The following is a 14073-nucleotide window of genomic DNA, read 5'->3' on the forward strand; positions in this document are numbered from 1 at the left end:
CTGTGTAAAAAGTTTGGGGACCCCTGATTTAAAGCTTTAAAAGTTTCTCCACCAGATTATAACACTGGGTAGAGTCCTCTCTTCTCTTACCTAGATCTATTGTCTTTGTTAAGGATCAGAGTTAAGGGTATCTCAGTGGGCTTGCTTTTGCTACAGGCAGGGTGGTGGCCAGCTCTTTATTTATCTGTAAATAAGAAGTCTAAGGTATAAGTCAATCAGCTCTAGCCCCATATTGGACTACAGTGATCCAGCCAAGAGGCAAGTCTCTTGGAGTCCTTAGCACACCCACTTAGCATTTCCCAGGAAGAAGAGAATTCTGAGGCCACTTCCAGGCATGCTGGTTTTCAATCACAGATTTCCAGGGGAGGGACTTAGTGATGACTTCCCAGGGGGCTTATACTGGCATGTCTAGGAAGTTCTGATCCCTTTCCGGTCAGCCTAGTTGTTTAGTTGCTAGCACTTGGGCCTCTATCCATCCCAGGTCCTGCCCTCTGCCCTGCTCAAGTTATTGGTGTCTGTCTGGACTAAGAAAGGAATCCACTAGTTAGTTAGAAATCTTGAGTTCCTGATCAATAAATATTCATGTCACTTTCCCCTACACCAAGCTGTCTCTTGCCATTACTACTTCATTCTTCTGATCTTTATGAGCAAGAGAGTTCAGAATCAGTCTCGGGACAAGTTATCTTATTAGTCTTTCATATTTAGTGTTCGAGGAGAAAAATGACCAGCTCTTTTATGAAGAAGGAATAAATGCATGAAAAGGAAAAACTTTAAACTATGTGCAAAGTACTTTATTAAGTGTTAGAAATTTAAACAAAAAAGGAACAATTCTCAAGAAGCTCAAATTCTAATGAAAGAGCAAACACAAGAATATTTCAGTTGCAAGAAAGATGGAAGGGTACCATGATCCTTAAGTTACAGCAGCAAAGCAGATGGTTGCTAAGATTTAAAACAGCTGTATTCTATTTAATTTAAGGAGAAATCAAAATGTTTTTTACTCACCCACTCTTGCAGCTGTGTTCTGAAGCAGAGTTAGCATGTTTTAAAAGACTGACTGATAGAGCAAGTAATAAAGAAAGGAAAGAGATTTCACAGAAATTTTTGAGGGTTTTTTTTTCACCAACTTTGTGGTCAGCCATAAACTATTACAGTTAAAGCAGTGGTTGCCTTAAACTGTGACCACGAAAATATGTTTTCAAGACTTTGAATTGCCAGAACTGTAAAGATAATTTTTTGTCTTGATTTTAATATAAAAATAAAGTGGTCGCCATGGAAAAATTCCCAAATATTAAATATACCCAAGTCAGCTGGATTTTATGGATGTTTTAATTAATACAATGGAGGAATTAAGAAAAAGGAGAGAGAATAAGAGAAATATAGCCTGAGCCTTAAGAGAGAGACCAGTCAGTCTTAAATCTACTCACTACAAGATCTTTTCCAAGCAAAACTCGTGTTCAGAGAGACCCTACAGTTTGACTTCTGAGCTGAACTAAGGGGGGGGGGGGCAGAGGGGGGAGAAAGAGAGACAGACAGACACTTTGGCAAGCTGAATTCATTCAGAGGCCTTTCTGACCTCCTTTTAAAGAGAATTTTCTCCTATGTCACCTCCCCTAAGTTCTCACATCTACCAATCACAGTAGACATTTTCTCAGGACTGACCATTCTTAATTCACATCTTCTTTAGTTCTCAACTTCTCTGGGTAGACTAAAACTTCTGAGTAAGTTCACAACTCTTTGCCCCTTGCAAGTTTGCAAGTTGCCTGACCTTTTAGTGATTAATTTGACCTTCATAGGTACTTAGCACCCTTTTGTATTAGATCTAAAAATAGACCTAGTTTAAGGGCTTTTGCCTCACTATAAGTATGGGTTAAGTACTTTTTCATTGTTCAGAAAGGAGTTTACAACTTTATCTTCCCCTAAAGTATGCCTAAGTATGGGTGGAGTAATTTTAGAGTTCTCACATTCCTGACCAAAGTCCCTTCATTGTTTTAAAATGGGGAATGGTCTTAACCAAATGTTCTAAGGTAGAGTCTGAGAATTTTTAACATTCACAAGTCTGAGAAATTTTAAGATTCACATTATGCATCTTGTTTGATGATTAAAATAGCCATGTAATATCAGTCAATATTGTGATTATTATTTTATTCTTAATATTCTAAAGACTACTTCACAATTGGATAAAGTAACTTTTCTTTATAGAGAATGATATCAATAAAACTATATCAGCTCACTGAAAGGAACTTTAGGACAAGTCTAACAACAGACAGGAAGGATGATGGGAACTATAAATACTTCATGTAATTTCTCCCTTATGATTCTGATTTCTTCTTCTAAGTCTTCAAAAAGCATCTTGCAAGTTTTTGCTCCAGGTCACTAAAAGATTGTAAGTACTTAATTTGATATAAATACTTAAATTGATATTAAAATGTTCATAAGTTTTAAACATGTCCACTTTTATCTACAAATTTATAGGTAAGAGTTTAGTCTGTGATATTATCTGGTTTCAATACAGTTTAGTGACTGAATCTCTAGGATATCTGAAGGACTATATTCATAGCATGGGGATTTGAAGTCTTATTGGTCCATGAAAGACAAGAGAGTTCCTGATGTATAATTCTAGCCACCAGGTCACGCTGTATTAAGTATTCAGTATATATATATATTATATGAGAGAAAGAGAGAGAGAGAGAAGGAAAGAGAGGCTGTAGTGATATACTACAGTGTTTATTTATTTGTATAATGTACATAGTTGAAAAACCCCAAGTTATTTAAGGGTAAAAATCTTCTGTAAATTCTGGTGGCAGTGACATTCCTAAATTGTCATCAGAAGCCAGTTTTATTATTATAATTATTATAGAAAATCTGCTCTTCAAGTCTTCTTTGATAGAGATCAGAAAGAAATGGCTATATTTTAAATAAATACCTACTATTACTATATTACTATAAGAGGTAAATAAAATTTTTTATTGAAATACTAATTATAGTCCCCTTAAGTCTCTACCATTGTTTATATCAGGAAGCAGAAGGGGAAGTATAACAGCAAAGAAGAGGGATGTTCCAGCCATGGTGATATACCACCATGACATTTATTATGATCATTACTGTTATTGTGTTTTCACTCTCATCTTTCTTCAAAGAGCTCAGATTCAAACAATCTAAGAGCAAATAACCATCTTGATATTATTTTCATATACTTAGTTTTTTAATTTTAAAATGGATAAAATTATTTAATTTTGTAAATAAAACCATTAGAATAGAAATCATCTTCAGGACAATGATAATAGCAGAATGACAGGGATAACTTGTACTTTATCCTATTCTTACATGTTTTTAATTTTTAACTCTGTGTTTGAATTTTTAAAGGTTTTCATTCCATGACATTTGGATATTAGATATATTTATAGAAGAAACATCTTTTAAAACCATTTATCAATTTTTATGGATTAATATTAGGTCCCAGCAATTAAGAGATAATAACTGTCTACAAAGATGTTCCACTTCCAGAAGAGTTGACCTGCTGAATAATCAAGGCTATACAACAGTTTGTATTTCTAGTTCAGGGATTTGTGGTCTTTCCATCTTTCTGATAACAAAGGAGATCTTACTTTGGGTATATAACTCAGTCTTGTTAGATATTTTGTTAAATGTTCAAAAATTGCTGCACATTTGTATTGCATAATCTGCACTGATCAAACTTTAAAGATAATCATGGTGTAATTGCTTCTGGGAATGTCCTGAGGGTGTGCTATGACTCAGCCTATTCTCTGATTTTTCTTTGTTGACTTGTGGTTGCCTGGCTTCACATCAGCCAGCACCTTTTGAGTCTTCTCTTGGCCTTCTGTCATTTCACAGACTTCAACCCAGATAGTGAACAAATCCAGGTATGTATTTTTTCCTGCCTTATTTCCTTATGGCATAAGACTTGTGCTTCCAAAAGATTTCCTGCAAATGTTAAACCTGTTTTATGATATGCTCTAAGAAAATATCTTCTTCATTTTGACCAGGAAATGTCACTCTCTCCCTAGCAGCCTGGGGGTACCAAGCTCTATGTTTCCCTAACATTGTAGGAACTTTTATTTAGACACTTTCTGAATCTGTTGCTTTTTACCATAACAAAAAATAGATACTAAATGTGAGGCATGACTACAGTGGATAGAGCACTGGATCTGAAATCAGGAAGATCCAAGTTCATAGTTCAACTTAGATATTTACAAGCTGTATGATCCTGGACAAGTCATATAACTTGTTTGCCTCAATTTTTTCAACTTTAAAATGATGCTAATAATAGCATCTCCTCCTTCAGTGAATTGGTGTAAGGATCATATCAAACAGTTTTGTAGTGGATAGAGATGCTGAATAAAGCTTGTTCCCTTCCTTCTTCTTTTGTTCCCTTCCTTCTTCCTTCTGATATTCAGGTAATCATTTATAATAAGTTCTTCCATACTGGCTTTGGGCTTTCAACCAGATAAACTTATGCTGAATAAACAGCTTTTATCTAGAGAAAAACAGGTATTACTTTCACAATAATTAGTACAATTTTATCTCTGGATCCAAACAATCAATCAACTACAAGCCTTGTGTTAAGCTCTGGATATAAAGAGGCAACAGTTTCTGTCCTCTAGGACAGTAATGGCAAATCTATGGCATGGGTGCCAAAGGTGGCATGCAGAGCACTCTCTGTGGGCAGGCGACTATCGTATTTGCTCCTCTAGCATTCCTTACTAGAAAGGCAGAGGGACTCAGGCAGAGCTGCTTCCCTCCCCCTCTCCACCATGCCTGAAGACATTTTTTTCACATCCCCTGCCCCTTTGCTCAGCAGCCCAATGGGAGTTCACAGGAGGTAATGTGGGCACCTTACAGGTTGTGGAGGGGAGCAGAGTGCTAGGGTCACTCCCCTCCATTTCTCTACACTTGTAGAGGACAGTCTGCACTTAATCCACTTAAAAGCCAAATGCGAGTGCTTTCTCCCTCGCCTAGGTAGGATAAGGGGAGAGTGGGTATGCACAGCACTTGGGGGAGGGGGTGGCACAGCCCTCGGTCTGGGGCTTGTGAGGGGCAGGACCTGGCATTCCATCTTTAAAAGGTTCACCATCACTGCTCTAGGAACTCACATTCTAATAAATGCCTTTGGAAGATTCACACATAAAAGTCTTCAGTCTCTATTTTTCTTTGGCATTGTAAACCTTAAAATTTCTTATACTTATGAATGTTGGAAAATTCCCCATTGGGAAATTTCATACTTGAAAAAATTTTCTACTGATAGTAAGAACTCAATTGGAATGTGAAACTCCTTAGCATGGGAGGATCCTTCTCCTCCCTACTTAATACTACTTTAGGACAGAAACCTTTTGCTAAACAATGGAAAGGGCTTTGACCTATGCTTAAGCATAGAACAGGAAGTTCTTTGAGTCATGATTGATTTTAGAATTGATACAATAGAGATACTTGGAATGACAGAACCAGATCTTGGAACTTACAATCTCCACCCTACTCAGAATAACAGGATTTAGGAAGGGCTGCAGCAAAGATCAAGATTTAATTATTTGAGAATATGACTTTCAACAGACATGTGCAAAGGAAACAGACCTCTGGGAGGTCCTGGGTTAAGCTAGAGCCACCATTGGCACAGGGGAGACATCGAGAGTGATTGGTAGATGTGAGAACTGAGGGGAGGGGACTTAGATGGTTGCCTTAAAGATAGCGGGGTCTGAGGACAGGAGGGGGGAGGTTTTGCTCTGGGAGGTTTTGCTCTGAGAGGTTTTGCTCTGAAGGAGTCTGAGAGGAGAGAGGTCCTGGAGGGAGAGCTCCTGGAGAGATCTGAGAGGAGGGCTTGCTCTGAAGGAGGCTGGAGGTAGAGGCCCCTGAAACTGTTTCTCCATTTTGGTCACGTGAGTGATAGGGACTGATCTCTTTTCTTTGCCCCAGCTATCTAAGGGCTTGGGCCTTTGGCCCAGCCTAAGCAGAGGGGGTATTAAGCCCTATTCCCTTCTCTCCCCTTTCTCTCTCTCCCTCTCTCTATCTCTAATACCTTTCTTTCTCCTATTTGTAATTAAAAACTCCATAAAAGGTTGACTGCTGACTTGAGTTTTCATTTAGGAATTACGTAGCTGAATTCCTTGGCGACCTTAAATTAATATATATCAGTCTTTTAAAGTGATTTCCATATCACAGCATGCATTCAGAATTCTACACTTAGTCCAAATAATATTTTTATATCATTGAAGCAAGTTTAAAAGAGATGAAGTAGCCAATTAAAGGTGCCAGTGGAAATCATGGTGGTGATGATGATGATAATCACTTGTATCTCACTTCTGAGATTTGCAAAAGGCCCTTTACAAACATCATCTCCTTTGATTCTCCCAACAGTCCCTACAAGCGGGATTTTATTATTATACCAATGTTATAGATGAGGAAACTGAGGCAGACAGGGTTAAATGACTCAAGATCACATAGCTAGTAAATGTTGAGGCCAACTATGGATTCAAATGGCTACAGGCCCAGCTCTCTATCCAGTGGACAGCTGTCAAAATGACATATAGCTTAATACCACTAATGTAATATCACTAAATACTATACCTAAATCCTGATTTGTGCATATAATAAACTCCATGATGGTTCAAATTACTGGAATTCAAACTATTAAAAGTTATGTATAAAATATGGTCATTCTTTTTTCAGTCCATTGGAAATGAGCAATGAATTATTTTTAAGTAACTTTTTATCAGTTTATTATTGTGATATAACAATAAATACAAAAAGTAACAAGGTAGTTCTAGAAAGCAAAAAACTACTGATTATTATGCCTAAGAACAAGTCTACAATAAATGTTGTGGGATTCAGAGTATTAACCCCTGGGTTTGGGGAAGGATACCTCCTTTTACAAGAATGCAAGACTCTAAAACTTGGCTTAAAAATAAAAAGGAATTTATTTATTTGGAAAGTAATGTTGAATCTGACCAGAAGGCAGCATAAGTGGAAGTCTGCCTCCTACATGGAACAGGATGGGTGGAAGAGTTGCTCCTCAGGAGGACAGCAAGACCGCCAGAGTGGAGCAACCTGAAGGGTTACTCCCAGAATGCCTCAATTATGGGTTTTTTTATATTCTTTTACAGCAGTGAGGACCTAACTCTGGGGCAAGGGGTCAGGGAGGAAGTTTGCAGGAAAGTATGGGGGTGGTTCTCATGATTTGGAGGACAGACTGATGGATGAGGTGTGTCTCTTTGTCCATCTCAAATCAATGGAACAATCAAAGGAGGATAATCCTCTCAGGGTCAGATGTTTTGGGTTGGGAGTCAGAGGGTGTAAGGGAGCAAAGGAATTTCCCTGATAATAGTTTGCCTGAGATTCTAGGGGTACAATGCCCATGCCACTAATGACAAAAAACTAGTATTTCTGCTTATAATTTACAGTTTAGACTAATTTTCCCCCCCTAACTCTTCATTTAAATGATGGTAGGTGTATGAAATTTTATCCGCATCTCAGGGAATTTCCATGCTTATATACTCATATGATGAATCAAGTATATAGTAGGAGGCTATTGGGCATTTAGCCATAAATCAGTAATGTTATGAACCAATATTTGGCCTATACAATATTTTCTAATAGCTGAACCAAAATAACTTTTTTTTAACCCTTACTTTCTGTCATAGTAACAACTCTAAAACAGCAGGGCAAAGGTTAGGCAAATGGGGGTCACACAGCTAGGAAGTGTCTAAGACCAATGAACCCAGGACCCCCTGAATCCAGGTCTGAAGCTCTATCATTGTGCCATCAATCCCTTAAAATAACTTCAACCAGTCTTCAAAAACAAGTTAAGTCATCCATACTTTTTTATTTAATTACCAAAAAAGCCAAAAAAACCTAAGTGATCCATGGCTGTTGAAGTGCCAGTAATTCAAAATTGATAAACAATCATTGGTTTTTAATTAAAATCCCATCTATATTTCCTCTAATAAAAGTGTTAAGCAATTCCTGAATTTTTTAAACTTTAAATCCGTGTTGAGTTTTTTGTTCTATAAGGCATACATTTGTAAAATAAGGCTGCTTCCTCCACATTAAAATGTTTATGGGCCCTTTTTTATTATTTACTTCAAAACAAGATATTTAGCTGCTGTTTCTTCACTTACATTGTAAATTTTTAACATAATGCAATTCTATTTAATTTTTTAAATAATCAAACCAACCAACACTTACTTGAAGTAAGTTTCTTCATTGTCCACTTCATTCAGTTGCTTTAAATAAAGTTGAATTTTTTTTTCTCTAAATGGTTGCTCCACTAAGAGGAATGCATTTGATTGCAATCTTCAATCCATATAACTAAAAAAAAAATGGTTCACTCCTTGTAGTTGTTTGCAAACTACAAAAAACTAATGCAACTTTATCTCAAAGTTACCCTAAATGTTTTATGCTATTCTGTGCTCCTGGAGGGGGAAGGAAAGGGGAAGCAATAGGTATTTACAAAGCACCTACTCTGTTCCACACACTACACACCAAGCATTTTACAAGTATCTCATTTGGTCCCCTCAATTCTGAGAGACAGATGCTAATGTTTCTATTTTACAGCTGGAAATGGAAGCAAAGAGGTTAAGTGATTTATCCAGGGTCATAGAGCTAGTAAATGTCTAAGGTAGGAGTTGCTTCTTCCTGACTCTGGGACCAGTTATCTATCCACTGAGCCACCTAGGCCTATAGATACAAGGATTTCAACATCTTGTTCTATTTTAACATCAATATTGACTATATCCATGCCATTCAATTACAGAAATGTTTATTTTAATGTAATAAATTTCTTTTTTTGCAGTGGCTGTCTTTCCATTGGAAGTGTTCTGCCTTTTCTCCATTTAGTTAAGGTCTCTTTTAAAAAAAAAAGGATTGTAATTATTGGAAATATGGCACAGGGCAATGTATCACATTAATCAGACAATGATAAGCAAGTGCAGTCCATACTAAAACCCTAGCTCACTCACAAGCTTCAGATTTACTGAATTTTGGCTTTCATGAAATATAACTGTCAACATGGAATCTAGAAGCCCCAAACTTGTAGCCTAGAAAGATCTAATGATCCCCAGATTTACCTAGCTTAAAGGTGAAAGCCCTTAAAGGTTGACCTTATCTCTCCAAGGTAAAGTCCAACTTCTCTAGTCTCAGACTAACAATAGACCTTAAAGTAGTTTAAATGGGGAGAGCTAATCCCATCAGGTGGTTGGGTTTCTCCCCTTAAGACAAAATCCTTTACCAAGGTGGCCCCACCCTTGGCTGGGTCTTTCCCTTTTTGTGTCCATTTTAAAGCATCTCCTCACTGTTTATTCCTGTCTGGGACACCTCATTTTCCTTAGTTACCCAGGTAAAGCCAATTAACTATCCCTTCCATTCTTAGTCCTCATGTTCCCCTAGAAAGGTATTTAAGCCTCCCAACTTTAATGGTCTCTTGGACAATTTAATGGCTCCTTGGAATGTGGTTGGCATTCCCAGGTGTCAGTGACCAGAGCAACCATAGTTCAATGCTCAGAATCTGCATAGGAGGGTGGTGCACAGCTCTGTGTAGAGGCTTATTTTAACACTGTACCTCTTTCCTTAATTAAAGAGTGGTTTTCCTATTTAATAGTACCATGTTTTTCTTTTCCAGTCAACATAACCTGGAATCATTGCATAAATCTTATTTCAAATTAATTCACCTGTCATTAATCAAAACATAATTGTACTATCTAAACTGATTTACTTATTCAGCACTATGCCAATTAAAACTTCTAAAGTATCACTTCATAAAAAGCAAGGAAAATAATATTGAAATTCATTTGGAGAAACAAAAGATTAAAATTTTCAAAGAAAATAATGAAAAAAGTAGGAAGAAAGGAAGGCTGGCAATATCAGATCTCATTCTCAATCAATACAAAGCAATAATTATCACAAGGATTTGGTATAGATTACAATAGAAGTCAATCAATGAAAAAAGATTAGGAAAAAACATAGAGAAACAAACAAATATAGTAGCCTCATCTTCATTAAGATTCAATTTTCAAGAAAAGCTGCTAGGAAAACTGAACAGTAGCCTGGCAGAAAATAGGTTTAGGCAAACACCTCACAATATATATTTAAAAAAAAAAAACTTCAAATGGATACACTTCATACCCAAATTATGGGCACAATGCAGAAATTTCCTTTTAGGTTAATGGATATAAAAAGAGGTCATGACCAGAACAAGTCATAAAGAAGAACATAAAAGAAAAAAGGATAACTTTGGTTACATAAAACTAAAAAGCTTTTGCATGAACAAAATCAATATAGCTAAAATGATGTCAATTTTTAACCTGGGTAACCCCAAAGTTTGTGTCAATTTGGGATCTAGCAACCCCAAGTTCAGTCAGCTTGAAAGCTGGAGATCCCAAGCTTGTCCAGGTTCCCCAGAGAATTTGCCTCTAGAGAAGTCACAGATTTGGCCACAGACTGAATAATAGACTTTAAGATTGGTCCTAGTTAGGTGGAATTCCCAGACCTTAATCAAATGCTAAGTGCTCTTTTTGTCAGTGAAGGTTTTCATATTGTATCAAAGTCCTTTCTTAAGTAGTCCAGCTCTGTGTAGGGTGTTTCCCTTTTAGTATCCATAGTAGTATATAAGTTCCTCAAATTCTTTAGTTCTTTGGAGTTGTCATCTAGTGGGGTGATTTCTCCTAGGAGTAGGTATCCAGAGCCTTTGGGCTCTGTGTGGGTTTTGAGCCTATGACTGTGTGGAGACCTAAGATATTGTGCCAAACTCCTTCTGATTAAAGACATGGTTTTTCTGACTATTTAATAATTCTGTGTTTTTAACAATTTAACAATTAGAAAAGATATAACAGGGAAAAAATATATTTTGTAGCATGTTTCTTTGATAAAGGTCTCATTTCTAAAAAATATTTTTCCATGAAAAAATTTTACTTATAAGAGTAAGAATTTTTTCCATTATACATAATCAAAGGATTTTATCTATACCCAAAGGGCAACTAAATGCACATCTTAGTGGCAGAACATAGGGGTCATAGAGTCACATATCACATCTGCAAGACTGGGCTGGTTTTCTGGCATCCCCTGGCTTCAGCCTGAGTGACCCCAGCTTTTTCAACATGCCAGAGCCAGCTTATCTGATTTGACAATAGCTGGCAATGGGCTGCATGGAGACTAGGTGGGGCTGGAATCCAGGACCAGATCTTACCTCAACTTAGAAAAGCTCTCTGTGTCTCCATGTCTCAGTCTCTCTCTTATCAATCTCTCTCTGTTTAATAATAAATGCTTATAAAAGTGGTAATAAGATCAATTTTTACTTATAACCATAGATTCTTATGTTGGGCCTATATCCTAGGTACAAGATCAAAGAAAAAAGAAAAGGATTCATATAAAAACCACTTATAGTAGTTTTTTCTGTGGAAGCACAGAACTAGAAATTAATGGCATAATGGCTAAAAAATATATACTAATATATACTAATTAAGGAGGACAATTTCAAATAAATCTGGTAAAACTTCTATGAACTATAGAATGAAGAGAGCAGAACCAAGAAAACAAGTTATACAATAACAACATTTTAAAATGAAAAAATTTTAAAGACTTTTAGGAATTATGACCACCAATGCAATGACCAATTACAATTCAGGGAAGAACAATTTTTGTTACAAGGGCTTTCCCCACTCTCTCCTAACAATATACCCAATAGGATGTAGACAGGAAGGAAAGAAAAGAAATGCTTCATAATTGGTGTTGGGGAAAAATGTTTTTAAAGCAAGAGCTTCACAATTTATAAACTTTAAAAGAAAAAAATACTGTATGTAATTGGTATCTTCAATTTAAGGTATAATCTTTTTTGTACTATTATGGATATGAAAATGTACTGTCAACATGGAATCTAGGAACCCCAAACTTGTGGCCTAGTGGGATATGGTAAACCCTAAGTTTCAGGACTAGCTTATAGGTTGGAGATCCCAAAGTTTGTATTTGTTCCCTTTTCCCATGGGAATCTACCCTGAAGGGAATCTCAGGCTAGCAATTTCAGACTGAGTGGGAGACCCTCAAGGGGTCAAGACAATCCACTTCAGGTGGGAGCTAAACCCAAGCAGAAGTCAGGTGACTCTTTGGCACTATAGGCAGCCCATCAGTCTTGCAAACTGAAGGTCCCCATTTAGAACCCAGAAGGAGGGTGTGATATACTAGGAAAGCCTTCTGGAGACAAAGAGTCACTCTGACATAGGCATTTTACCCCCAGAAACTCAGGCAAACTATTATGGACAGAGAGATGCACCTTGTAAAAAATAGACTCGAACACAGGACTACAATCCCCACAAGGCTTTGCTCCACTTCCCCAAAATGCTTTGTAATCTCACGCAATTCTGAGGTGGGCAGAGATCGAGGAAGGATTTAAGCTGGTGGCAAAGGTTTTTGGGGCTTCTTTTGGACTTCTGTTTTGGAGCAGATGCGTCTCTTCCGTGATGTGAGGTTATCTGGCCTAGGCCTCCGGCCTAGGCACGTGTTTTTTCTTATTCTGTATTTTCTTTAATCTTTACCTTGCAGAGAGAAACTAATTTCTACCTGCCTCAGTCTCCCCATATTCCTAAATTTTAACTGTTACAACCTCCAGGCTACACTTGGACCCTATCAAGCTATATCTCAAGATATGTTTGTTAAGGAATCTATGCCTCCAGGCAGACCCCAGTCAAAATGTTATGGGCAGGGAGGATACCCTTTGGGTTCGGGAAGGATACCTTTTGCAAGCATGCAATGACTCCAAAACTTAGCTTAAAAGCAAAAAGAGATTTATTAATTTAGAAAGTAATGTTGAGAGTGGCCAGGAGGATAGTACAGGTGAAACAGCAAGGTGGGGAGCAGTTCCCTGGGAGGACAGCATGAAAGGAAAGGCTGTTCCCCCAAGAGGACAGCATGGATGGAGAGGCTGTCACCCAGATGACATCATTTCTGGGGGTGTTTCTAGGTTAAGAGTCACAAGGATGCAAGGGCAAATAATAGTTCCCCTGGGTTTCTGGGGTACAGCGCGCATGTCAAGATGACCACCTCACCCCACCAAATTGCCTGAGTGACTAGCACTCTAGGTCATGTCCACACCATGACATAGCATCTGCTGTTGACATGGGCACTGTACCCCCAGAAACCCAGGCAAACTATTATCAGGGAAAACTCCTTTGCCCTTACATCCTTGTGACTCTTAACCTAGAAACACCCAATGACCCCACCCAGGGTCCTGAGATGTTTACCCTCTTTTGTCCTCTAGATTTAAGGTGGACAAAGACATGAATCTTTATGCCTCTAGGCAGACCCCAGTCAGATGACCACCCCAACCCACCAAATGCCTGAGGGACTAACACTCATTCTGGTCACCAGGACATAGCATCTAAAGAGTATATAATCCCCAGAACTAAGGTCCTCTGGGGGACAGCCTCTCCATCCATGCTGTCCCCATGGAGGAACAGCCTTTCCTTTCATGCTGTCCTCCCAAGGAACTGCTCCCCATCTTGCTGTTCCACTTTGCTATCCTCCTGGCCACTCTCAATCTTACTCCCTAAATTAATAAATTTCTCTCTCTTTTTTTTATTTATTTATTTTTATAAAAACCCTTACCTTCTGATTTGAAGTCAATACTGTGTATTGGCTCCAAGACAGAAGAGTGGTAAGGGCTAGGCAATGGGGGTCAAGTGACTTGCCCTGGGTCACACAGCTAGGAAGTGGCTGAGGCTGGATTTGAACCTAGGACCTCCTGTCTCTAGGCCTGGTTCTCAATCCACTGAGCTACCCAGCTGCCCCCCTCTTTTTGTTTTTAAGCTAAGTTTTGGAGTCTTGCATTCTTGCAAAAGGTAACCTTCCTGAAACCCAGGGGTACACATCTGAACCCCATAACAAGGGGTACACATCTACAACCCCACAACAACTCAACTTGGGAATTGGTGAAAATATATTATGTATATTTAACATAGTATTTATGTAATATAGTTATTATTTATATATGCTACATAAATAAATATTTAAAATTCCTATCCACAAAACCCCTGAAATCTTAGAGATCTGTGAGTCTCAGGGTAAGAATGTTTCTGCCTT

The 14073-nt window shown here is 37.8% G+C and overlaps 1 protein-coding gene across 31 annotated transcripts in view; it reads right to left on the reverse strand.

Moving 5' to 3' along the window:
- The window catches only part of TBC1D5 (TBC1 domain family member 5), a 682585-nt gene that overhangs the window by 585098 nt on the left and 83414 nt on the right, over window positions 1-14073 (reverse strand). For 9 of the 31 annotated variants that reach the window (XM_056800288.1, XM_056800298.1, XM_056800283.1 and 6 more), the window contains one exon: window positions 8194-8316. The exons of the other annotated variants lie outside the window; for them this stretch is intronic. The gene's annotated coding sequence lies outside the window, so the exon portion shown is untranslated. The remainder of the gene's footprint in view (window positions 1-8193; window positions 8317-14073) is intronic. 31 annotated transcript variants of the gene reach the window in all.

The sequence above is a fragment of the Monodelphis domestica genome, chromosome 5 (assembly GCF_027887165.1).
Source record: "Monodelphis domestica isolate mMonDom1 chromosome 5, mMonDom1.pri, whole genome shotgun sequence".
Lineage (NCBI taxonomy): Eukaryota > Metazoa > Chordata > Mammalia > Didelphimorphia > Didelphidae > Monodelphis > Monodelphis domestica.